The following is a 25,277-nucleotide window of genomic DNA, read 5'->3' as shown; positions in this document are numbered from 1 at the left end:
TCTCTCCTAATAGGAGGTAATTAAGTAGAAATTCACTGCTCAGCTGACCCAGCAGAAGCAAATGTATACCAAAAATGTACCCAGAATGAGCTTTTCAGTGAACAGCAGCCAGGCACATTTTAGCTAGTTTTACTTGTAAGTGGGGTTGGAAACGCTTTTCAGGCTCAGTACTGCGCTCAAAAGATGCAGCCCTGAGGTCTCTCCTGATAGGAGGTAGTTAAGTAGAAATTCACTGCTCAGCTGACCCGGCAGAAGCAAATGTATACCAAAAATGTACCCAGAATGAGCTTTTCAGTGAACAGCAGCCAGGCACATTTTAGCTAGTTTTACTTGTAAGTGGGGTTGGGAACGCTTTTCAGGCTCAGTACTGCGCTCAAAAGATGCAGCCCTGAGGTCTCTCCTGATAGGAGGTAGTTAAGTAGAAATTCACTGCTCAGCTGACCCGGCAGAAGCAAATGTATACCAAAAATGTACCCAGAATGAGCTTTTCAGTGAACAGCAGCCAGGCACATTTTAGCTAGTTTTACTTGTGAGTGGGGTTGTAAACGCTTTTCAGGCTCAGTACTGCGCTCAAAAGATGCAGGCCTGAGGTCTCTCCTGATAGGAGGTAGTTAAGTAGAAATTCAGTGCTCAGCTGACCCGGCAGAAGCAAATGTATACCAAAAATGTACCCAGAATGAGCTTTTCAGTGAACAGCAGCCAGGCACATTTTAGCTAGTTTTACTTGTAACTGGGGTTGTAAACAGTTTTCAGGCTCAGTACTGCGCTCAAAATATGCAGCCCTGAGGTCTCTCCTGATAGGGGGTAGTTAAGTAGAAATTCACTGCTCAGCTGACCCGGCAGAAGCAAATGTATTCCAAAAATGTACCCAGAATGAGCTTTTCAGTGAACAGCAGCCAGGCACATTTTGGCTAGTTTTACTTGTAAGTGGGGTTGTAAACGCTTTTCAGGCTCAGTACTGCGCTCAAAAGATGCAGCCCTGAGGTCTCTCCTGATAGGAGGTGGTTAAGTAGAAATTCACTGCTCAGCTGACCCGGCAGAAGCAAATGTATACCAAAAATGTACCCAGAATGAGCTTTTCAGTGAACAGCAGCCAGGCACATTTTAGCTAGTTTTACTTGTAAGTGGGGCTGTAAACGGTTTTCAGGCTCAGTACTGCGCTCAAAAGATGCAGCCCTGAGGTCTCTCCTGATAGGGGGTAGTTAAGTAGAAATTCACTGTTCAGCTGACCCGGCAGAAGCAAATGTATACCAAAAATGTACCCAGAATGAGCTTTTCAGTGAGCAGCAGCCAGGCACATTTTAGCTAGTTTTACTTGTAAGTGGGGTTGTAAACGCTTTTCAGGCTCAGTACTGCGCTCAAAAGATGCAGCCCTGAGGTCTCTCCTGATAGGAGGTAGTTAAGTAGAAATTGACTGCTCATCTGACCCGGCAGAAGCAAATGTATACCAAAAATGTACCCAGAATGAGCTTTTCAGTGAACAGCAGCCAGGCACATTTTAGCTAGTTTAACTTGTAAGTGGGGTTGTAAACGCTTTTCAGGCTCAGTACTGCACTGAAAAGATGCAGCCCTGAGGTCTCTCCTGATAGGAGGTAGTTAAGTAGAAATTCACTGCTCAGCTGACCCGGCAGAAGCAAATGTATACCAAAAATGTACCAGAATGAGCTTTTCAGTGAACAGCAGCCAGGCACATTTTAGCTAGTTTTACTTGTAATTGGGGTTGTAAACGCTTTTCAGGCTCAGTACTGCGCTCAAAAGATGCAGCCCTGAGGTCTCTCCTGATAGGAGGTAGTTAAGTAGAAATTCACTGCTCAGCTGACCCGGCAGAAGCAAATGTATACCAAAAATGTACCCAGAATGAGCTTTTCAGTGAACAGCAGCCAGGCACATTTTAGCTAGTTTTACTTGTAAGTGGGGTTGGAAACGCTTTTCAGGCTCAGTACTGCGCTCAAAAGATGCAGCCCTGAGGTCTCTCCTGATAGGAGGTAGTTAAGTAGAAATTCACTGCTCAGCTGACCCGGCAGAAGCAAATGTATACCAAAAATGTACGCAGAATGAGCTTTTCAGTGAACAGCAGCCAGGCACATTTTAGCTAGTTTTACTTGTAACTGGGGTTGTAAACGGTTTTCAGGCTCAGTACTGCGCTCAAAAGATGCAGCCTGAGGTCTCTCCTGATAGGAGGCAGTTAAGTAGAAATTCACTGCTCAGCAGACCCGGCAGAAGCAAATGTATACCAAAAATGTACCCAGAATGAGCTTTTCAGTGAACAGCAGCCAGGCACATTTTAGCTAGTTTTACTTGTAAGTGGGGTTGGAAACGCTTTTCAGGCTCAGTACTGCGCACAAAAGATGCAGCCCTGATGTCTCTCCTGATAGGAGGTAGTTAAGTAAAAATTCACTGCTCAGCTGACCCGGCAGAATCAAATGTATACCAAAAATGTACCCAGAATGAGCTTTTCAGTGAACAGCAGCCAGGCACATTTTAGCTAGTTTTACTTGTAAGTGGGGTTGTAAACGCTTTTCAGGCTCAGTACTGCGCTCAAAAGATGTAGCCCTGAGGTCTCTCCTGATAGGAGATAGTTAAGTAGAAATTCACTGCTCAGCTGACCCGGCAGAAGCAAATGTATACCAAAAATGTTCCCAGAATGAGCTTTTCAGTGAACAGCAGCCAGGCACATTTTAGCTAGTTTTACTTGTGAGTGGGGTTGTAAACGCTTTTCAGGCTCAGTACTGTGCTCAAAAGATGCAGCTCTGAGGTCTCTCCTGATAGGAGGTAGTTAAGTAGAAATTCACTGCTCAGCTGACCCGGCAGAAGCAAATGTATACCAAAAATGTACCCAGAATGAGCTTTTCAGTGAACAGCAGCCAGGCACATTTTAGCTAGTTTTACTTGTATGTATACCAAAAATGTACCCAGAATGAGCTTTTCAGTGAACAGCAGCCAGGCACATTTTAGCTAGTTTTACTTGTAAGTGGGGTTGGAAACGCTTTTCAGGCTCAGTACTGCGCTCAAAAGATGCAGCCCTGACGTCTCTCCTGATGGGAGGTAGTTAAGTAGAAATTCACTGCTCAGCTGACCCGGCAGAAGCAAATGTATACCAAAAATGTACCCAGAATGAGCTTTTCAGTGAACAGCAGCCAGGCACATTTTAGCTAGTTTTACTTGTAAGTGGGGTTGGAAACGCTTGTCAGGCTCAGTACTGCGCTCAAAAGATGCAGCCCTGAGGTCTCTCCTGATAGGAGGTAGTTAAGTAGAAATTCACTGCTCAGCTGACCCGGCAGGAGCAAATGTATACCAAAAATGTACCCAGAATGAGCTTTTCAGTGAACAGCAGCCATGCACATTTTAACTAGTTTTACTTGTAAGTGGGGTTGGAAACGCTTTTCAGGCTCAGTACTGCGCTCAAAAGATGCAGCCCTGACGTCTCTCCTGATAGGAGGTAGTTAAGTAGAAATTCACTGCTCAGCTGACGCGGCAGAAGCAAATGTATACCAAAAATGTACCCAGAATGAGCTTTTCAGTGAACAGCAGCCAGGCACATTTTAGCTAGTATTACTTGTAAGTGGGGTTGGAAACGCTTTTCAGGCTCAGTACTGCGCTCAAAAGATGCAGCCCTGAGGTCTCTCCTGATAGGAGGTAGTTAAGTAGAAATTCACTGCTCAGCTGAACCGGCAGAAGCAAATGTATACCAAAAATGTACCCTGAATGAGCTTTTCAGTGAACAGCAGCCAGGCACATTTTAGCTAGTTTTACTTGTAAGTGGGGTTGGAAACGCTTTTCAGGCTCAGTACTGCGCTCAAAAGATGCAGCCCTGAGGTCTCTCCTGATAGGAGGTAGTTAAGTAGAAATTCACTGCTCAGCTGACCCGGCAGAAGCAAATGTATACCAAAAATGTACCCAGAATGAGCTTTTCAGTGAACAGCAATTTTAGCTAGTTTTACTTGTAGTGGGGTTGTAAACGCTTTTCAGGCTCAGTACTGCGCTCAAAAGATGCAGCCCTGAGGTCTCTCCTGATAGGAGGTAGTTAAGTAGAAATTCACTGCTCAGCTGACCCGGCAGAAGCAAATGTATACCAAAAATGTACGCAGAATGAGCTTTTCAGTGAACAGCAGCCAGGCACATTTTAGCTAGTTTTACTTGTAACTGGGGTTGTAAACGGTTTTCAGGCTCAGTACTGCGCTCAAAAGATGCAGCCTGAGGTCTCTCCTGATAGGAGGCAGTTAAGTAGAAATTCACTGCTCAGCAGACCCGGCAGAAGCAAATGTATACCAAAAATGTACCCAGAATGAGCTTTTCAGTGAACAGCAGCCAGGCACATTTTAGCTAGTTTTACTTGTAAGTGGGGTTGGAAACGCTTTTCAGGCTCAGTACTGCGCTCAAAAGATGTAGCCCTGAGGTCTCTCCTGATAGGAGATAGTTAAGTAGAAATTCACTGCTCAGCTGACCCGGCAGAAGCAAATGTATACCAAAAATGTACCCAGAATGAGCTTTTCAGTGAACAGCAGCCAGGCACATTTTAGCTAGTTTTACTTGTGAGTGGGGTTGTAAACGCTTTTCAGGCTCAGTACTGCGCTCAAAAGATGCAGGCCTGAGGTCTCTCCTGATAGGAGGTAGTTAAGTAGAAATTCAGTGCTCAGCTGACCAGGCAGAAGCAAATGTATACCAAAAATGTACCCAGAATGAGCTTTTCAGTGAACAGCAGCCAGGCACATTTTAGCTAGTTTTACTTGTAACTGGGGTTGTAAACGGTTTTCAGGCTCAGTACTGCGCTCAAAAGATGCAGCCCTGAGGTCTCTCCTGATAGGGGGTAGTTAAGTAGAAATTCACTGCTCAGCTGACCCGGCAGAAGCAAATGTATTCCAAAAATGTACCCAGAATGAGCTTTTCAGTGAACAGCAGCCAGGCACATTTTGGCTAGTTTTACTTGTAAGTGGGGTTGTAAACGCTTTTCAGGCTCAGTACTGCGCTCAAAAGATGCAGCCCTGAGGTCTCTCCTGATAGGAGGTGGTTAAGTAGAAATTCACTGCTCAGCTGACCCGGCAGAAGCAAATGTATACCAAAAATGTACCAGAATGAGCTTTTCAGTGAACAGCAATTTTAGCTAGTTTTACTTGTAGTGGGGTTGTAAACGCTTTTCAGGCTCAGTACTGCGCTCAAAAGATGCAGCCCTGAGGTCTCTCCTGATAGGAGGTAGTTAAGTAGAAATTCACTGCTCAGCTGACCCGGCAGAAGCAAATGTATACCAAAAATGTACGCAGAATGAGCTTTTCAGTGAACAGCAGCCAGGCACATTTTAGCTAGTTTTACTTGTAACTGGGGTTGTAAACGGTTTTCAGGCTCAGTACTGCGCTCAAAAGATGCAGCCTGAGGTCTCTCCTGATAGGAGGCAGTTAAGTAGAAATTCACTGCTCAGCAGACCCGGCAGAAGCAAATGTATACCAAAAATGTACCCAGAATGAGCTTTTCAGTGAACAGCAGCCAGGCACATTTTAGCTAGTTTTACTTGTAAGTGGGGTTGGAAACGCTTTTCAGGCTCAGTACTGCGCTCAAAAGATGTAGCCCTGAGGTCTCTCCTGATAGGAGATAGTTAAGTAGAAATTCACTGCTCAGCTGACCCGGCAGAAGCAAATGTATACCAAAAATGTACCCAGAATGAGCTTTTCAGTGAACAGCAGCCAGGCACATTTTAGCTAGTTTTACTTGTGAGTGGGGTTGTAAACGCTTTTCAGGCTCAGTACTGCGCTCAAAAGATGCAGGCCTGAGGTCTCTCCTGATAGGAGGTAGTTAAGTAGAAATTCAGTGCTCAGCTGACCCGGCAGAAGCAAATGTATACCAAAAATGTACCCAGAATGAGCTTTTCAGTGAACAGCAGCCAGGCACATTTTAGCTAGTTTTACTTGTAACTGGGGTTGTAAACGGTTTTCAGGCTCAGTACTGCGCTCAAAAGATGCAGCCCTGAGGTCTCTCCTGATAGGGGGTAGTTAAGTAGAAATTCACTGCTCAGCTGACCCGGCAGAAGCAAATGTATTCCAAAAATGTACCCAGAATGAGCTTTTCAGTGAACAGCAGCCAGGCACATTTTGGCTAGTTTTACTTGTAAGTGGGGTTGTAAACGCTTTTCAGGCTCAGTACTGCGCTCAAAAGATGCAGCCCTGAGGTCTCTCCTGATAGGAGGTGGTTAAGTAGAAATTCACTGCTCAGCTGACCCGGCAGAAGCAAATGTATACCAAAAATGTACCCAGAATGAGCTTTTCAGTGAACAGCAGCCAGGCACATTTTAGCTAGTTTTACTTGTAAGTGGGGCTGTAAACGGTTTTCAGGCTCTGTACTGCGCTCAAAAGATGCAGCCCTGAGGTCTCTCCTGATAGGGGGTAGTTAAGTAGAAATTCACTGTTCAGCTGACCCGGCAGAAGCAAATGTATACCAAAAATGTACCCAGAATGAGCTTTTCAGTGAGCAGCAGCCAGGCACATTTTAGCTAGTTTTACTTGTAAGTGGGGTTGTAAACGCTTTTCAGGCTCAGTACTGCGCTCAAAAGATGCAGCCCTGAGGTCTCTCCTGATAGGAGGTAGTTAAGTAGAAATTGACTGCTCATCTGACCCGGCAGAAGCAAATGTATACCAAAAATGTACCCAGAATGAGCTTTTCAGTGAACAGCAGCCAGGCACATTTTAGCTAGTTTAACTTGTAAGTGGGGTTGTAAACGCTTTTCAGGCTCAGTACTGCACTGAAAAGATGCAGCCCTGAGGTCTCTCCTGATAGGAGGTAGTTAAGTAGAAATTCACTGCTCAGCTGACCCGGCAGAAGCAAATGTATACCAAAAATGTACCAGAATGAGCTTTTCAGTGAACAGCAGCCAGGCACATTTTAGCTAGTTTTACTTGTAAGTGGGGTTGTAAACGCTTTTCAGGCTCAGTACTGCGCTCAAAAGATGCAGCCCTGAGGTCTCTCCTGATAGGAGGTAGTTAAGTAGAAATTCACTGCTCAGCTGACCCGGCAGAAGCAAATGTATACCAAAAATGTACGCAGAATGAGCTTTTCAGTGAACAGCAGCCAGGCACATTTTAGCTAGTTTTACTTGTAACTGGGGTTGTAAACGGTTTTCAGGCTCAGTACTGCGCTCAAAAGATGCAGCCCTGAGGTCTCTCCTGATAGGAGGCAGTTAAGTAGAAATTCACTGCTCAGCAGACCCGGCAGAAGCAAATGTATACCAAAAATTTACCCAGAATGAGCTTTTCAGTAAACAGCAGCCAGGCACATTTTAGCTAGTTTTACTTGTAAGTGGGGTTGGAAACGCTTTTCAGGCTCAGTACTGCGCTCAAAAGATGCAGCCCTGAGGTCTCTCCTGATAGGAGGTAGTTAAGTAGAAATTCACTGCTCAGCTGACCTGGCAGAAGCAAATGTATACCAAAAATGTACGCAGAATGAGCTTTTCAGTGAACAGCAGCCAGGCACATTTTAGCTAGTTTTACTTGTAACTGGGGTTGTAAACGGTTTTCAGGCTCAGTACTGCGCTCAAAAGATGCAGCCTGAGGTCTCTCCTGATAGGAGGCAGTTAAGTAGAAATTCACTGCTCAGCAGACCCGGCAGAAGCAAATGTATACCAAAAATGTACCCAGAATGAGCTTTTCAGTGAACAGCAGCCAGGCACATTTTAGCTAGTTTTACTTGTAAGTGGGGTTGGAAACGCTTTTCAGGCTCAGTACTGCGCACAAAAGATGCAGCCCTGATGTCTCTCCTGATAGGAGGTAGTTAAGTAAAAATTCACTGCTCAGCTGACCCGGCAGAATCAAATGTATACCAAAAATGTACCCAGAATGAGCTTTTCAGTGAACAGCAGCCAGGCACATTTTAGCTAGTTTTACTTGTAAGTGGGGTTGTAAACGCTTTTCAGGCTCAGTACTGCGCTCAAAAGATGTAGCCCTGAGGTCTCTCCTGATAGGAGATAGTTAAGTAGAAATTCACTGCTCAGCTGACCCGGCAGAAGCAAATGTATACCAAAAATGTTCCCAGAATGAGCTTTTCAGTGAACAGCAGCCAGGCACATTTTAGCTAGTTTTACTTGTGAGTGGGGTTGTAAACGCTTTTCAGGCTCAGTACTGCGCTCAAAAGATGCAGCTCTGAGGTCTCTCCTGATAGGAGGTAGTTAAGTAGAAATTCACTGCTCAGCTGACCCGGCAGAAGCAAATGTATACCAAAAATGTACCCAGAATGAGCTTTTCAGTGAACAGCAGCCAGGCACATTTTAGCTAGTTTTACTTGTATGTATACCAAAAATGTACCCAGAATGAGCTTTTCAGTGAACAGCAGCCAGGCACATTTTAGCTAGTTTTACTTGTAAGTGGGGTTGGAAACGCTTTTCAGGCTCAGTACTGCGCTCAAAAGATGCAGCCCTGACGTCTCTCCTGATAGGAGGTAGTTAAGTAGAAATTCACTGCTCAGCTGACCCGGCAGAAGCAAATGTATACCAAAAATGTACCCAGAATGAGCTTTTCAGTGAACAGCAGCCAGGCACATTTTAGCTAGTTTTACTTGTAAGTGGGGTTGGAAACGCTTGTCAGGCTCAGTACTGCGCTCAAAAGATGCAGCCCTGAGGTCTCTCCTGATAGGAGGTAGTTAAGTAGAAATTCACTGCTCAGCTGACCCGGCAGGAGCAAATGTATACCAAAAATGTACCCAGAATGAGCTTTTCAGTGAACAGCAGCCATGCACATTTTAACTAGTTTTACTTGTAAGTGGGGTTGGAAACGCTTTTCAGGCTCAGTACTGCGCTCAAAAGATGCAGCCCTGACGTCTCTCCTGATAGGAGGTAGTTAAGTAGAAATTCACTGCTCAGCTGACGCGGCAGAAGCAAATGTATACCAAAAATGTACCCAGAATGAGCTTTTCAGTGAACAGCAGCCAGGCACATTTTAGCTAGTATTACTTGTAAGTGGGGTTGGAAACGCTTTTCAGGCTCAGTACTGCGCTCAAAAGATGCAGCCCTGAGGTCTCTCCTGATAGGAGGTAGTTAAGTAGAAATTCACTGCTCAGCTGACCCGGCAGAAGCAAATGTATACCAAAAATGTACCCAGAATGAGCTTTTCAGTGAACAGCAGCCAGGCACATTTTAGCTAGTTTTACTTGTAAGTGGGGTTGGAAACGCTTTTCAGGCTCAGTACTGCGCTCAAAAGATGCAGCCCTGAGGTCTCTCCTGATAGGAGGTAGTTAAGTAGAAATTCACTGCTCAGCTGACCCGGCAGAAGCAAATGTATACCAAAAATGTACCCAGAATGAGCTTTTCAGTGAACAGCAGCCAGGCACATTTTAGCTAGTTTAACTTGTAAGTGGGGTTGTAAACGCTTTTCAGGCTCAGTACTGCACTGAAAAGATGCAGCCCTGAGGTCTCTCCTGATAGGAGGTAGTTAAGTAGAAATTCACTGCTCAGCTGACCCGGCAGAAGCAAATGTATACCAAAAATGTACCAGAATGAGCTTTTCAGTGAACAGCAATTTTAGCTAGTTTTACTTGTAGTGGGGTTGTAAACGCTTTTCAGGCTCAGTACTGCGCTCAAAAGATGCAGCCCTGAGGTCTCTCCTGATAGGAGGTAGTTAAGTAGAAATTCACTGCTCAGCTGACCCGGCAGAAGCAAATGTATACCAAAAATGTACGCAGAATGAGCTTTTCAGTGAACAGCAGCCAGGCACATTTTAGCTAGTTTTACTTGTAACTGGGGTTGTAAACGGTTTTCAGGCTCAGTACTGCGCTCAAAAGATGCAGCCTGAGGTCTCTCCTGATAGGAGGCAGTTAAGTAGAAATTCACTGCTCAGCAGACCCGGCAGAAGCAAATGTATACCAAAAATGTACCCAGAATGAGCTTTTCAGTGAACAGCAGCCAGGCACATTTTAGCTAGTTTTACTTGTAAGTGGGGTTGGAAACGCTTTTCAGGCTCAGTACTGCGCTCAAAAGATGTAGCCCTGAGGTCTCTCCTGATAGGAGATAGTTAAGTAGAAATTCACTGCTCAGCTGACCCGGCAGAAGCAAATGTATACCAAAAATGTACCCAGAATGAGCTTTTCAGTGAACAGCAGCCAGGCACATTTTAGCTAGTTTTACTTGTGAGTGGGGTTGTAAACGCTTTTCAGGCTCAGTACTGCGCTCAAAAGATGCAGGCCTGAGGTCTCTCCTGATAGGAGGTAGTTAAGTAGAAATTCAGTGCTCAGCTGACCCGGCAGAAGCAAATGTATACCAAAAATGTACCCAGAATGAGCTTTTCAGTGAACAGCAGCCAGGCACATTTTAGCTAGTTTTACTTGTAACTGGGGTTGTAAACGGTTTTCAGGCTCAGTACTGCGCTCAAAAGATGCAGCCCTGAGGTCTCTCCTGATAGGGGGTAGTTAAGTAGAAATTCACTGCTCAGCTGACCCGGCAGAAGCAAATGTATTCCAAAAATGTACCCAGAATGAGCTTTTCAGTGAACAGCAGCCAGGCACATTTTGGCTAGTTTTACTTGTAAGTGGGGTTGTAAACGCTTTTCAGGCTCAGTACTGCGCTCAAAAGATGCAGCCCTGAGGTCTCTCCTGATAGGAGGTGGTTAAGTAGAAATTCACTGCTCAGCTGACCCGGCAGAAGCAAATGTATACCAAAAATGTACCCAGAATGAGCTTTTCAGTGAACAGCAGCCAGGCACATTTTAGCTAGTTTTACTTGTAAGTGGGGCTGTAAACGGTTTTCAGGCTCAGTACTGCGCTCAAAAGATGCAGCCCTGAGGTCTCTCCTGATAGGGGGTAGTTAAGTAGAAATTCACTGTTCAGCTGACCCGGCAGAAGCAAATGTATACCAAAAATGTACCCAGAATGAGCTTTTCAGTGAGCAGCAGCCAGGCACATTTTAGCTAGTTTTACTTGTAAGTGGGGTTGTAAACGCTTTTCAGGCTCAGTACTGCGCTCAAAAGATGCAGCCCTGAGGTCTCTCCTGATAGGAGGTAGTTAAGTAGAAATTGACTGCTCATCTGACCCGGCAGAAGCAAATGTATACCAAAAATGTACCCAGAATGAGCTTTTCAGTGAACAGCAGCCAGGCACATTTTAGCTAGTTTAACTTGTAAGTGGGGTTGTAAACGCTTTTCAGGCTCAGTACTGCACTGAAAAGATGCAGCCCTGAGGTCTCTCCTGATAGGAGGTAGTTAAGTAGAAATTCACTGCTCAGCTGACCCGGCAGAAGCAAATGTATACCAAAAATGTACCAGAATGAGCTTTTCAGTGAACAGCAGCCAGGCACATTTTAGCTAGTTTTACTTGTAAGTGGGGTTGTAAACGCTTTTCAGGCTCAGTACTGCGCTCAAAAGATGCAGCCCTGAGGTCTCTCCTGATAGGAGGTAGTTAAGTAGAAATTCACTGCTCAGCTGACCCGGCAGAAGCAAATGTATACCAAAAATGTACGCAGAATGAGCTTTTCAGTGAACAGCAGCCAGGCACATTTTAGCTAGTTTTACTTGTAACTGGGGTTGTAAACGGTTTTCAGGCTCAGTACTGCGCTCAAAAGATGCAGCCCTGAGGTCTCTCCTGATAGGAGGCAGTTAAGTAGAAATTCACTGCTCAGCAGACCCGGCAGAAGCAAATGTATACCAAAAATTTACCCAGAATGAGCTTTTCAGTAAACAGCAGCCAGGCACATTTTAGCTAGTTTTACTTGTAAGTGGGGTTGGAAACGCTTTTCAGGCTCAGTACTGCGCTCAAAAGATGCAGCCCTGAGGTCTCTCCTGATAGGAGGTAGTTAAGTAGAAATTCACTGCTCAGCTGACCTGGCAGAAGCAAATGTATACCAAAAATGTACGCAGAATGAGCTTTTCAGTGAACAGCAGCCAGGCACATTTTAGCTAGTTTTACTTGTAACTGGGGTTGTAAACGGTTTTCAGGCTCAGTACTGCGCTCAAAAGATGCAGCCTGAGGTCTCTCCTGATAGGAGGCAGTTAAGTAGAAATTCACTGCTCAGCAGACCCGGCAGAAGCAAATGTATACCAAAAATGTACCCAGAATGAGCTTTTCAGTGAACAGCAGCCAGGCACATTTTAGCTAGTTTTACTTGTAAGTGGGGTTGGAAACGCTTTTCAGGCTCAGTACTGCGCACAAAAGATGCAGCCCTGATGTCTCTCCTGATAGGAGGTAGTTAAGTAAAAATTCACTGCTCAGCTGACCCGGCAGAATCAAATGTATACCAAAAATGTACCCAGAATGAGCTTTTCAGTGAACAGCAGCCAGGCACATTTTAGCTAGTTTTACTTGTAAGTGGGGTTGTAAACGCTTTTCAGGCTCAGTACTGCGCTCAAAAGATGTAGCCCTGAGGTCTCTCCTGATAGGAGATAGTTAAGTAGAAATTCACTGCTCAGCTGACCCGGCAGAAGCAAATGTATACCAAAAATGTTCCCAGAATGAGCTTTTCAGTGAACAGCAGCCAGGCACATTTTAGCTAGTTTTACTTGTGAGTGGGGTTGTAAACGCTTTTCAGGCTCAGTACTGCGCTCAAAAGATGCAGCTCTGAGGTCTCTCCTGATAGGAGGTAGTTAAGTAGAAATTCACTGCTCAGCTGACCCGGCAGAAGCAAATGTATACCAAAAATGTACCCAGAATGAGCTTTTCAGTGAACAGCAGCCAGGCACATTTTAGCTAGTTTTACTTGTATGTATACCAAAAATGTACCCAGAATGAGCTTTTCAGTGAACAGCAGCCAGGCACATTTTAGCTAGTTTTACTTGTAAGTGGGGTTGGAAACGCTTTTCAGGCTCAGTACTGCGCTCAAAAGATGCAGCCCTGACGTCTCTCCTGATAGGAGGTAGTTAAGTAGAAATTCACTGCTCAGCTGACCCGGCAGAAGCAAATGTATACCAAAAATGTACCCAGAATGAGCTTTTCAGTGAACAGCAGCCAGGCACATTTTAGCTAGTTTTACTTGTAAGTGGGGTTGGAAACGCTTGTCAGGCTCAGTACTGCGCTCAAAAGATGCAGCCCTGAGGTCTCTCCTGATAGGAGGTAGTTAAGTAGAAATTCACTGCTCAGCTGACCCGGCAGGAGCAAATGTATACCAAAAATGTACCCAGAATGAGCTTTTCAGTGAACAGCAGCCATGCACATTTTAACTAGTTTTACTTGTAAGTGGGGTTGGAAACGCTTTTCAGGCTCAGTACTGCGCTCAAAAGATGCAGCCCTGACGTCTCTCCTGATAGGAGGTAGTTAAGTAGAAATTCACTGCTCAGCTGACGCGGCAGAAGCAAATGTATACCAAAAATGTACCCAGAATGAGCTTTTCAGTGAACAGCAGCCAGGCACATTTTAGCTAGTATTACTTGTAAGTGGGGTTGGAAACGCTTTTCAGGCTCAGTACTGCGCTCAAAAGATGCAGCCCTGAGGTCTCTCCTGATAGGAGGTAGTTAAGTAGAAATTCACTGCTCAGCTGACCCGGCAGAAGCAAATGTATACCAAAAATGTACCCAGAATGAGCTTTTCAGTGAACAGCAGCCAGGCACATTTTAGCTAGTTTTACTTGTAAGTGGGGTTGGAAACGCTTTTCAGGCTCAGTACTGCGCTCAAAAGATGCAGCCCTGAGGTCTCTCCTGATAGGAGGTAGTTAAGTAGAAATTCACTGCTCAGCTGACCCGGCAGAAGCAAATGTATACCAAAAATGTACCCAGAATGAGCTTTTCAGTGAACAGCAGCCAGGCACATTTTAGCTAGTTTAACTTGTAAGTGGGGTTGTAAACGCTTTTCAGGCTCAGTACTGCACTGAAAAGATGCAGCCCTGAGGTCTCTCCTGATAGGAGGTAGTTAAGTAGAAATTCACTGCTCAGCTGACCCGGCAGAAGCAAATGTATACCAAAAATGTACCAGAATGAGCTTTTCAGTGAACAGCAATTTTAGCTAGTTTTACTTGTAGTGGGGTTGTAAACGCTTTTCAGGCTCAGTACTGCGCTCAAAAGATGCAGCCCTGAGGTCTCTCCTGATAGGAGGTAGTTAAGTAGAAATTCACTGCTCAGCTGACCCGGCAGAAGCAAATGTATACCAAAAATGTACGCAGAATGAGCTTTTCAGTGAACAGCAGCCAGGCACATTTTAGCTAGTTTTACTTGTAACTGGGGTTGTAAACGGTTTTCAGGCTCAGTACTGCGCTCAAAAGATGCAGCCTGAGGTCTCTCCTGATAGGAGGCAGTTAAGTAGAAATTCACTGCTCAGCAGACCCGGCAGAAGCAAATGTATACCAAAAATGTACCCAGAATGAGCTTTTCAGTGAACAGCAGCCAGGCACATTTTAGCTAGTTTTACTTGTAAGTGGGGTTGGAAACGCTTTTCAGGCTCAGTACTGCGCTCAAAAGATGTAGCCCTGAGGTCTCTCCTGATAGGAGATAGTTAAGTAGAAATTCACTGCTCAGCTGACCCGGCAGAAGCAAATGTATACCAAAAATGTACCCAGAATGAGCTTTTCAGTGAACAGCAGCCAGGCACATTTTAGCTAGTTTTACTTGTGAGTGGGGTTGTAAACGCTTTTCAGGCTCAGTACTGCGCTCAAAAGATGCAGGCCTGAGGTCTCTCCTGATAGGAGGTAGTTAAGTAGAAATTCAGTGCTCAGCTGACCCGGCAGAAGCAAATGTATACCAAAAATGTACCCAGAATGAGCTTTTCAGTGAACAGCAGCCAGGCACATTTTAGCTAGTTTTACTTGTAACTGGGGTTGTAAACGGTTTTCAGGCTCAGTACTGCGCTCAAAAGATGCAGCCCTGAGGTCTCTCCTGATAGGGGGTAGTTAAGTAGAAATTCACTGCTCAGCTGACCCGGCAGAAGCAAATGTATTCCAAAAATGTACCCAGAATGAGCTTTTCAGTGAACAGCAGCCAGGCACATTTTGGCTAGTTTTACTTGTAAGTGGGGTTGTAAACGCTTTTCAGGCTCAGTACTGCGCTCAAAAGATGCAGCCCTGAGGTCTCTCCTGATAGGAGGTGGTTAAGTAGAAATTCACTGCTCAGCTGACCCGGCAGAAGCAAATGTATACCAAAAATGTACCCAGAATGAGCTTTTCAGTGAACAGCAGCCAGGCACATTTTAGCTAGTTTTACTTGTAAGTGGGGCTGTAAACGGTTTTCAGGCTCAGTACTGCGCTCAAAAGATGCAGCCCTGAGGTCTCTCCTGATAGGGGGTAGTTAAGTAGAAATTCACTGTTCAGCTGACCCGGCAGAAGCAAATGTATACCAAAAATGTACCCAGAATGAGCTTTTCAGTGAGCAGCAGCCAGGCACATTTTAGCTAGTTTTACTTGTAAGTGGGGTTGTAAACGCTTTTCAGGCTCAGTACTGCGCTCAAAAGATGCAGCCCTGAGGTCTCTCCTGATAGGAGGTAGTTAAGTAGAAATTGACTGCTCATCTGACCCGGCAGAAGCAAATGTATACCAAAAATGTACCCAGAATGAGCTTTTCAGTGAACAGCAGCCAGGCACATTTTAGCTAGTTTAACTTGTAAGTGGGGTTGTAAACGCTTTTCAGGCTCAGTACTGCACTGAAAAGATGCAGCCCTGAGGTCTCTCCTGATAGGAGGTAGTTAAGTAGAAATTCACTGCTCAGCTGACCCGGCAGAAGCAAATGTATACCAAAAATGTACCAGAATGAGCTTTTCAGTGAACAGCAGCCAGGCACATTTTAGCTAGTTTTACTTGTAAGTGGGGTTGTAAACGCTTTTCAGGCTCAGTACTGCGCTCAAAAGATGCAGCCCTGAGGTCTCTCCTGATAGGAGGTAGTTAAGTAGAAATTCACTGCTCAGCTGACCCGGCAGAAGCAAATGTATACCAAAAATGTACGCAGAATGAGCTTTTCAGTGAACAGCAGCCAGGCACATTTTAGCTAGTTTTACTTGTAACTGGGGTTGTAAACGGTTTTCAGGCTCAGTACTGCGCTCAAAAGATGCAGCCCTGAGGTCTCTCCTGATAGGAGGCAGTTAAGTAGAAATTCACTGCTCAGCAGACCCGGCAGAAGCAAATGTATACCAAAAATTTACCCAGAATGAGCTTTTCAGTAAACAGCAGCCAGGCACATTTTAGCTAGTTTTACTTGTAAGTGGGGTTGGAAACGCTTTTCAGGCTCAGTACTGCGCTCAAAAGATGCAGCCCTGAGGTCTCTCCTGATAGGAGGTAGTTAAGTAGAAATTCACTGCTCAGCTGACCTGGCAGAAGCAAATGTATACCAAAAATGTACGCAGAATGAGCTTTTCAGTGAACAGCAGCCAGGCACATTTTAGCTAGTTTTACTTGTAACTGGGGTTGTAAACGGTTTTCAGGCTCAGTACTGCGCTCAAAAGATGCAGCCTGAGGTCTCTCCTGATAGGAGGCAGTTAAGTAGAAATTCACTGCTCAGCAGACCCGGCAGAAGCAAATGTATACCAAAAATGTACCCAGAATGAGCTTTTCAGTGAACAGCAGCCAGGCACATTTTAGCTAGTTTTACTTGTAAGTGGGGTTGGAAACGCTTTTCAGGCTCAGTACTGCGCACAAAAGATGCAGCCCTGATGTCTCTCCTGATAGGAGGTAGTTAAGTAAAAATTCACTGCTCAGCTGACCCGGCAGAATCAAATGTATACCAAAAATGTACCCAGAATGAGCTTTTCAGTGAACAGCAGCCAGGCACATTTTAGCTAGTTTTACTTGTGAGTGGGGTTGTAAACGCTTTTCAGGCTCAGTACTGCGCTCAAAAGATGCAGCCCTGAGGTCTCTCCTGATAGGAGGTAGTTAAGTAGAAATTCAGTGCTCAGCTGACCCGGCAGAAGCAAATGTATACCAAAAATGTACCCAGAATGAGCTTTTCAGTGAACAGCAGCCAGGCACATTTTAGCTAGTTTTACTTGTAACTGGGGTTGTAAACGGTTTTCAGGCTCAGTACTGCGCTCAAAAGATGCAGCCCTGAGGTCTCTCCTGATAGGGGGTAGTTAAGTAGAAATTCACTGTTCAGCTGACCCGGCAGAAGCAAATGTATACAAAAATGTACCCAGAATGAGCTTTTCAGTGAACAGCAGCCAGGCACATTTTAGCTAGTTTTACTTGTAAGTGGGGTTGTAAACGCTTTTCAGGCTCAGTACTGCGCTCAAAAGATGCAGCCCTGAGGTCTCTCCTGATAGGAGGTGGTTAAGTAGAAATTCACTGCTCAGCTGACCCGGCAGAAGCAAATGTATACCAAAAATGTACCCAGAATGAGCTTTTCAGTGAACAGCAGCCAGGCACATTTTAGCTAGTTTTACTTGTAAGTGGGGCAGTAAACGGTTTTCAGGCTCAGTACTGCGCTCAAAAGATGCAGCCCTGAGGTCTCTCCTGATAGGGGGTAGTTAAGTAGAAATTCACTGTTCAGCTGACCCGGCAGAAGCAAATGTATACCAAAAATGTACCCAGAATGAGCTTTTCAGTGAGCAGCAGCCAGGCACATTTTAGCTAGTTTTACTTGTAAGTGGGGTTGTAAACGCTTTTCAGGCTCAGTACTGCGCTCAAAAGATGCAGCCCTGAGGTCTCTCCTGATAGGAGGTAGTTAAGTAGAAATTGACTGCTCATCTGACCCGGCAGAAGCAAATGTATACCAAAAATTTACCCAGAATGAGCTTTTCAGTGAACAGCAGCCAGGCACATTTTAGCTAGTTTTACTTGTAAGTGGGGTTGGAAACGCTTTTCAGGCTCAGTACTGCACTCAAAAGATGCAGCCCTGAGGTCTCTCCTGATAGGAGGTAGTTAGTAGAAATTCACTGCTCAGCTGACCCAGCAGAAGCAAATGTATACCAAAAATGTACCCAGAATGAGCTTTTCAGTGAACAGCAGCCAGGCACATTTTAGCTAGTTTTTCTTGTAAGTGGGGTTGGAAACGCTTTTCAGGCTCATACTGCGCTCAAAAGATGCAGCCCTGAGGTCTCTCCTAATAGGAGGTAATTAAGTAGAAATTCACTGCTCAGCTGACCCAGCAGAAGCAAATGTATACCAAAAATGTACCCAGAATGAGCTTTTCAGTGAACAGCAGCCAGGCACATTTTAGCTAGTTTTACTTGTAAGTGGGGTTGGAAACGCTTTTCAGGCTCAGTACTGCGCTCAAAAGATGCAGCCCTGAGGTCTCTCCTGATAGGAGGTAGTTAAGTAGAAATTCACTGCTCAGCTGACCCGGCAGAAGCAAATGTATACCAAAAATGTACCCAGAATGAGCTTTTCAGTGAACAGCAGCCAGGCACATTTTAGCTAGTTTTACTTGTAAGTGGGGTTGGGAACGCTTTTCAGGCTCAGTACTGCGCTCAAAAGATGCAGCCCTGAGGTCTCTCCTGATAGGAGGTAGTTAAGTAGAAATTCACTGCTCAGCTGACCCGGCAGAAGCAAATGTATTCCAAAAATGTACCCAGAATGAGCTTTTCAGTGAACAGCAGCCAGGCACATTTTAGCTAGTTTTACTTGTAAGTGGGGTTGGAAACGCTTTTTAGGCTTAGTACTGCGCTCAAAAGATGCAGCCCTGAGGTCTCTCCTCATAGGAGGTAGTTAAGTAGAAATTCACTGCTCAGCTGACCCGGCAGAAGCAAATGTATACCAAAAATGTACCCAGAATGAGCTTTTCAGTGAACAGCAGCCAGGCACATTTTAGCTAGTTTTACTTGTAAGTGGGGTTGGAAACGCTTTTCAGGCTCAGTACTGCGCTCAAAAGATGCAGCCCTGAGGTCTCTCCTGATAGGAGGTAGTTAAGTAGAAATTCACTGCTCAGCTGACCCGGCAGAAGCAAATGTATACCAAAAATGTACCCAGAATGAGCTTTTCAGTGAACAGCAGCCAGGCACATTTTAGCTAGTTTTACTTGTAAGTGGGGTTGGAAACGCTTTTCAGGCTCAGTACTGCGCTCAAAAGATGCAGCCCTGAGGTCTCTCCTGATAGGAGGTAGTTAAGTAGAAATTCACTGCTCAGCTGACCCGGCAGAAGCAAATGTATACCAAAAATGTACCCAGAATGAGCTTTTCAGTGAACAGCAGCCAGGCACATTTTAGCTAGTTTTACTTGTAAGTGGGGTTGGAAACGCTTTTCAGGCTCAGTACTGCGCTCAAAAGATGCAGCCCTGAGGTCTCTCCTGATAGGAGGTAGTTAAGTAGAAATTCACTGCTCAGCTGACCCGGCAGAAGCAAATGTATACAAAAAATGTACCCAGAATGAGCTTTTCAGTGAACAGCAGCCAGGCACATTTTAGCTAGTTTTACTTGTAAGTGGGGTTGGAAACGCTTTTCAGGCTCAGTACTGCGCTCAAAAGATGCAGCCCTGAGGTCTCTCCTGATAGGAGGTAGTTAAGTAGAAATTCACTGCTCAGCTGACCCGGCAGAAGCAAATGTATACCAAAAATGTACCCAGAATGAGCTTTTCAGTGAACAGCAGCCAGGCACATTTTAGCTAGTTTTAACTTGTAACTGGGGTTGTAAACGGTTTTCAGGCTCAGTACTGCGCTCAAAAGATGCAGCCCAGAGGTCTCTCCTGATAGGAGGTAGTTATGTAGAAATTCACTGCTCAGCTGACCCGGCAGAAGCAAATGTATACCAAAAATGTACCCAGAATGAGCTTTTCAGTGAACAGCAGCCAGGCACATTTTAGCTAGTTTTACTTGTAAGTTGGGTTGTAAACGCTTTTCAGGCTCAGTACTGCGCTCAAAAGATGCAGCCCTGAGGTCTCTCCTGATAGGAGATAGTTAAGTAGAAATTCACTGCTCAGCTGACCCGGCAGATGCAAATTTTACTTGTAAGTGGGGTTGTAAACGCTTTTCAGGCTCAGTACTGCGCTCAAAAGATGCAGCCCTGAGGTCTCTCCTGATAGGAGATAGTTAAGTAGAAATTCACTGCTCAGCTGACCCGGCAGAAGCAAATGTATACCAAAATGTACCCAGAATGAGCTTTTCAGTGAACAGCAGCCAGGCACATTTTAGCTAGTTTTACTTGTAAGTGGGGTTGGAAACGCTTTTCAGGCTCAGTACTGCGCTCAAAAGATGCAGCCCTGAGGTCTCTCCTGATAGGAGGTAGTTAAGTAGAAATTCACTGCTCAGCTGACCCGGCAGAAGCAAATGTATACCAAAAATGTACGCAGAATGAGCTTTTCAGTGAACAGCAGCCAGGCACATTTTAGCTAGTTTTACTTGTAACTGGGGTTGTAAACGGTTTTCAGGCTCAGTACTGCGCTCAAAAGATGCAGCCCTGAGGTCTCTCCTGATAGGAGGCAGTTAAGTAGAAATTCACTGCTCAGCAGACCCGGCAGAAGCAAATGTATACCAAAAATTTACCCAGAATGAGCTTTTCAGTAAACAGCAGCCAGGCACATTTTAGCTAGTTTTACTTGTAAGTGGGGTTGGAAACGCTTTTCAGGCTCAGTACTGCGCTCAAAAGATGCAGCCCTGAGGTCTCTCCTGATAGGAGGTAGTTAAGTAGAAATTCACTGCTCAGCTGACCTGGCAGAAGCAAATGTATACCAAAAATGTACGCAGAATGAGCTTTTCAGTGAACAGCAGCCAGGCACATTTTAGCTAGTTTTACTTGTAACTGGGGTTGTAAACGGTTTTCAGGCTCAGTACTGCGCTCAAAAGATGCAGCCTGAGGTCTCTCCTGATAGGAGGCAGTTAAGTAGAAATTCACTGCTCAGCAGACCCGGCAGAAGCAAATGTATACCAAAAATGTACCCAGAATGAGCTTTTCAGTGAACAGCAGCCAGGCACATTTTAGCTAGTTTTACTTGTAAGTGGGGTTGGAAACGCTTTTCAGGCTCAGTACTGCGCACAAAAGATGCAGCCCTGATGTCTCTCCTGATAGGAGGTAGTTAAGTAAAAATTCACTGCTCAGCTGACCCGGCAGAATCAAATGTATACCAAAAATGTACCCAGAATGAGCTTTTCAGTGAACAGCAGCCAGGCACATTTTAGCTAGTTTTACTTGTGAGTGGGGTTGTAAACGCTTTTCAGGCTCAGTACTGCGCTCAAAAGATGCAGCCCTGAGGTCTCTCCTGATAGGAGGTAGTTAAGTAGAAATTCAGTGCTCAGCTGACCCGGCAGAAGCAAATGTATACCAAAAATGTACCCAGAATGAGCTTTTCAGTGAACAGCAGCCAGGCACATTTTAGCTAGTTTTACTTGTAACTGGGGTTGTAAACGGTTTTCAGGCTCAGTACTGCGCTCAAAAGATGCAGCCCTGAGGTCTCTCCTGATAGGGGGTAGTTAAGTAGAAATTCACTGTTCAGCTGACCCGGCAGAAGCAAATGTATACAAAAATGTACCCAGAATGAGCTTTTCAGTGAACAGCAGCCAGGCACATTTTAGCTAGTTTTACTTGTAAGTGGGGTTGTAAACGCTTTTCAGGCTCAGTACTGCGCTCAAAAGATGCAGCCCTGAGGTCTCTCCTGATAGGAGGTAGTTAAGTAGAAATTCACTGCTCAGCTGACCCGGCAGAAGCAAATGTATTCCAAAAATGTACCCAGAATGAGCTTTTCAGTGAACAGCAGCCAGGCACATTTTAGCTAGTTTTACTTGTAAGTGGGGTTGGGAACGCTTTTCAGGCTCAGTACTGCGCTCAAAAGATGCAGCCCTGAGGTCTCTCCTGATAGGAGGTAGTTAAGTAGAAATTCACTGCTCAGCTGACCCGGCAGAAGCAAATGTATTCCAAAAATGTACCCAGAATGAGCTTTTCAGTGAACAGCAGCCAGGCACATTTTAGCTAGTTTTACTTGTAAGTGGGGTTGGAAACGCTTTTCAGGCTTAGTACTGCGCTCAAAAGATGCAGCCCTGAGGTCTCTCCTCATAGGAGGTAGTTAAGTAGAAATTCACTGCTCAGCTGACCCGGCAGAAGCAAATGTATACCAAAAATGTACCCAGAATGAGCTTTTCAGTGAACAGCAGCCAGGCACATTTTAGCTAGTTTTACTTGTAAGTGGGGTTGGAAACGCTTTTCAGGCTCAGTACTGCGCTCAAAAGATGCAGCCCTGAGGTCTCTCCTGATAGGAGGTAGTTAAGTAGAAATTCACTGCTCAGCTGACCCGGCAGAAGCAAATGTATACCAAAAATGTACCCAGAATGAGCTTTTCAGTGAACAGCAGCCAGGCACATTTTAGCTAGTTTTACTTGTAAGTGGGGTTGGAAACGCTTTTCAGGCTCAGTACTGCGCTCAAAAGATGCAGCCCTGAGGTCTCTCCTGATAGGAGGTAGTTAAGTAGAAATTCAGTGCTCAGCTGACCCGGCAGAAGCAAATGTATACCAAAAATGTACCCAGAATGAGCTTTTCAGTGAACAGCAGCCAGGCACATTTTAGCTAGTTTTACTTGTAACTGGGGTTGTAAACGGTTTTCAGGCTCAGTACTGCGCTCAAAAGATGCAGCCCTGAGGTCTCTCCTGATAGGGGGTAGTTAAGTAGAAATTCACTGTTCAGCTGACCCGGCAGAAGCAAATGTATACAAAAATGTACCCAGAATGAGCTTTTCAGTGAACAGCAGCCAGGCACATTTTAGCTAGTTTTACTTGTAAGTGGGGTTGTAAACGCTTTTCAGGCTCAGTACTGCGCTCAAAAGATGCAGCCCTGAGGTCTCTCCTGATAGGAGGTAGTTAAGTAGAAATTCACTGCTCAGCTGACCCGGCAGAAGCAAATGTATTCCAAAAATGTACCCAGAATGAGCTTTTCAGTGAACAGCAGCCAGGCACATTTTGGCTAGTTTTACTTGTAAGTGGGGTTGTAAACGCTTTTCAGGCTCAGTACTGCGCTCAAAAGATGCAGCCCTGAGGTCTCTCCTGATAGGAGGTGGTTAAGTAGAAATTCACTGCTCAGCTGACCCGGCAGAAGCAAATGTATACCAAAAATGTACCCAGAATGAGCTTTTCAGTGAACAGCAGCCAGGCACATTTTAGCTAGTTTTACTTGTAAGTGGGGCAGTAAACGGTTTTCAGGCTCAGTACTGCGCTCAAAAGATGCAGCCCTGAGGTCTCTCCTGATAGGGGGTAGTTAAGTAGAAATTCACTGTTCAGCTGACCCGGCAGAAGCAAATGTATACCAAAAATGTACCCAGAATGAGCTTTTCAGTGAGCAGCAGCCAGGCACATTTTAGCTAGTTTTACTTGTAAGTGGGGTTGTAAACGCTTTTCAGGCTCAGTACTGCGCTCAAAAGATGCAGCCCTGAGGTCTCTCCTGATAGGAGGTAGTTAAGTAGAAATTGACTGCTCATCTGACCCGGCAGAAGCAAATGTATACCAAAAATGTACCCAGAATGAGCTTTTCAGTGAACAGCAGCCAGGCACATTTTAGCTAGTTTTACTTGTAAGTGGGGTTGGAAACGCTTTTCAGGCTCAGTACTGCGCTCAAAAGATGCAGCCCTGAGGTCTCTCCTGATAGGAGGTAGTTAAGTAGAAATTCACTGCTCAGCTGACCCGGCAGAAGCAAATGTATACCAAAAATGTACCCAGAATGAGCTTTTCAGTGAACAGCAGCCAGGCACATTTTAGCTAGTTTTACTTGTAAGTGGGGTTGGGAACGCTTTTCAGGCTCAGTACTGCGCTCAAAAGATGCAGCCCTGAGGTCTCTCCTGATAGGAGGTAGTTAAGTAGAAATTGACTGCTCATCTGACCCGGCAGAAGCAAATGTATACCAAAAATGTACCCAGAATGAGCTTTTCAGTGAACAGCAGCCAGGCACATTTTAGCTAGTTTTACTTGTAAGTGGGGTTGGAAACGCTTTTCAGGCTCAGTACTGCGCTCAAAAGATGCAGCCCTGAGGTCTCTCCTGATAGGAGGTAGTTAAGTAGAAATTCACTGCTCAGCTGACCCGGCAGAAGCAAATGTATACCAAAAATGTACCCAGAATGAGCTTTTCAGTGAACAGCAGCCAGGCACATTTTAGCTAGTTTTACTTGTAAGTGGGGTTGGGAACGCTTTTCAGGCTCAGTACTGCGCTCAAAAGATGCAGCCCTGAGGTCTCTCCTGATAGGAGGCAGTTAAGTAGAAATTCACTGCTCAGCAGACCCGGCAGAAGCAAATGTATACCAAAAATGTACCCAGAATGAGCTTTTCAGTGAACAGCAGCCAGGCACATTTTAGCTAGTTTTACTTGTAAGTGGGGTTGGAAACGCTTTTCAGGCTCAGTACTGCGCACAAAAGATGCAGCCCTGATGTCTCTCCTGATAGGAGGTAGTTAAGTAAAAATTCACTGCTCAGCTGACCCGGCAGAATCAAATGTATACCAAAAATGTACCCAGAATGAGCTTTTCAGTGAACAGCAGCCAGGCACATTTTAGCTAGTTTTACTTGTGAGTGGGGTTGTAAACGCTTTTCAGGCTCAGTACTGCGCTCAAAAGATGCAGCCCTGAGGTCTCTCCTGATAGGAGGTAGTTAAGTAGAAATTCAGTGCTCAGCTGACCCGGCAGAAGCAAATGTATACCAAAAATGTACCCAGAATGAGCTTTTCAGTGAACAGCAGCCAGGCACATTTTAGCTAGTTATACTTGTAACTGGGGTTGTAAACGGTTTTCAGGCTCAGTACTGCGCTCAAAAGATGCAGCCCTGAGGTCTCTCCTGATAGGGGGTAGTTAAGTAGAAATTCACTGTTCAGCTGACCCGGCAGAAGCAAATGTATACAAAAATGTACCCAGAATGAGCTTTTCAGTGAACAGCAGCCAGGCACATTTTAGCTAGTTTTACTTGTAAGTGGGGTTGTAAACGCTTTTCAGGCTCAGTACTGCGCTCAAAAGATGCAGCCCTGAGGTCTCTCCTGATAGGAGGTAGTTAAGTAGAAATTCACTGCTCAGCTGACCCGGCAGAAGCAAATGTATTCCAAAAATGTACCCAGAATGAGCTTTTCAGTGAACAGCAGCCAGGCACATTTTGGCTAGTTTTACTTGTAAGTGGGGTTGTAAACGCTTTTCAGGCTCAGTACTGCGCTCAAAAGATGCAGCCCTGAGGTCTCTCCTGATAGGAGGTGGTTAAGTAGAAATTCACTGCTCAGCTGACCCGGCAGAAGCAAATGTATACCAAAAATGTACCCAGAATGAGCTTTTCAGTGAACAGCAGCCAGGCACATTTTAGCTAGTTTTACTTGTAAGTGGGGTTGGAAACGCTTTTCAGGCTCAGTACTGCGCTCAAAAGATGCAGCCCTGAGGTCTCTCCTGATAGGAGATAGTTAAGTAGAAATTCACTGCTCAGCTGACCCGGCAGAAGCAAATGTATACCAAAAATGTACCCAGAATGAGCTTTTCAGTGAACAGCAGCCAGGCATATTTTAGCTAGTTTTACTTGTAAGTGGGGTTGTAAACGCTT

This window comes from Lissotriton vulgaris, chromosome 4_1 (genome assembly GCF_964263255.1).
Source record: "Lissotriton vulgaris chromosome 4_1, aLisVul1.2, whole genome shotgun sequence".
In the NCBI taxonomy this organism is placed as follows: domain Eukaryota; kingdom Metazoa; phylum Chordata; class Amphibia; order Caudata; family Salamandridae; genus Lissotriton; species Lissotriton vulgaris.
Note: the sequence above shows the minus strand (reverse complement) of the source record.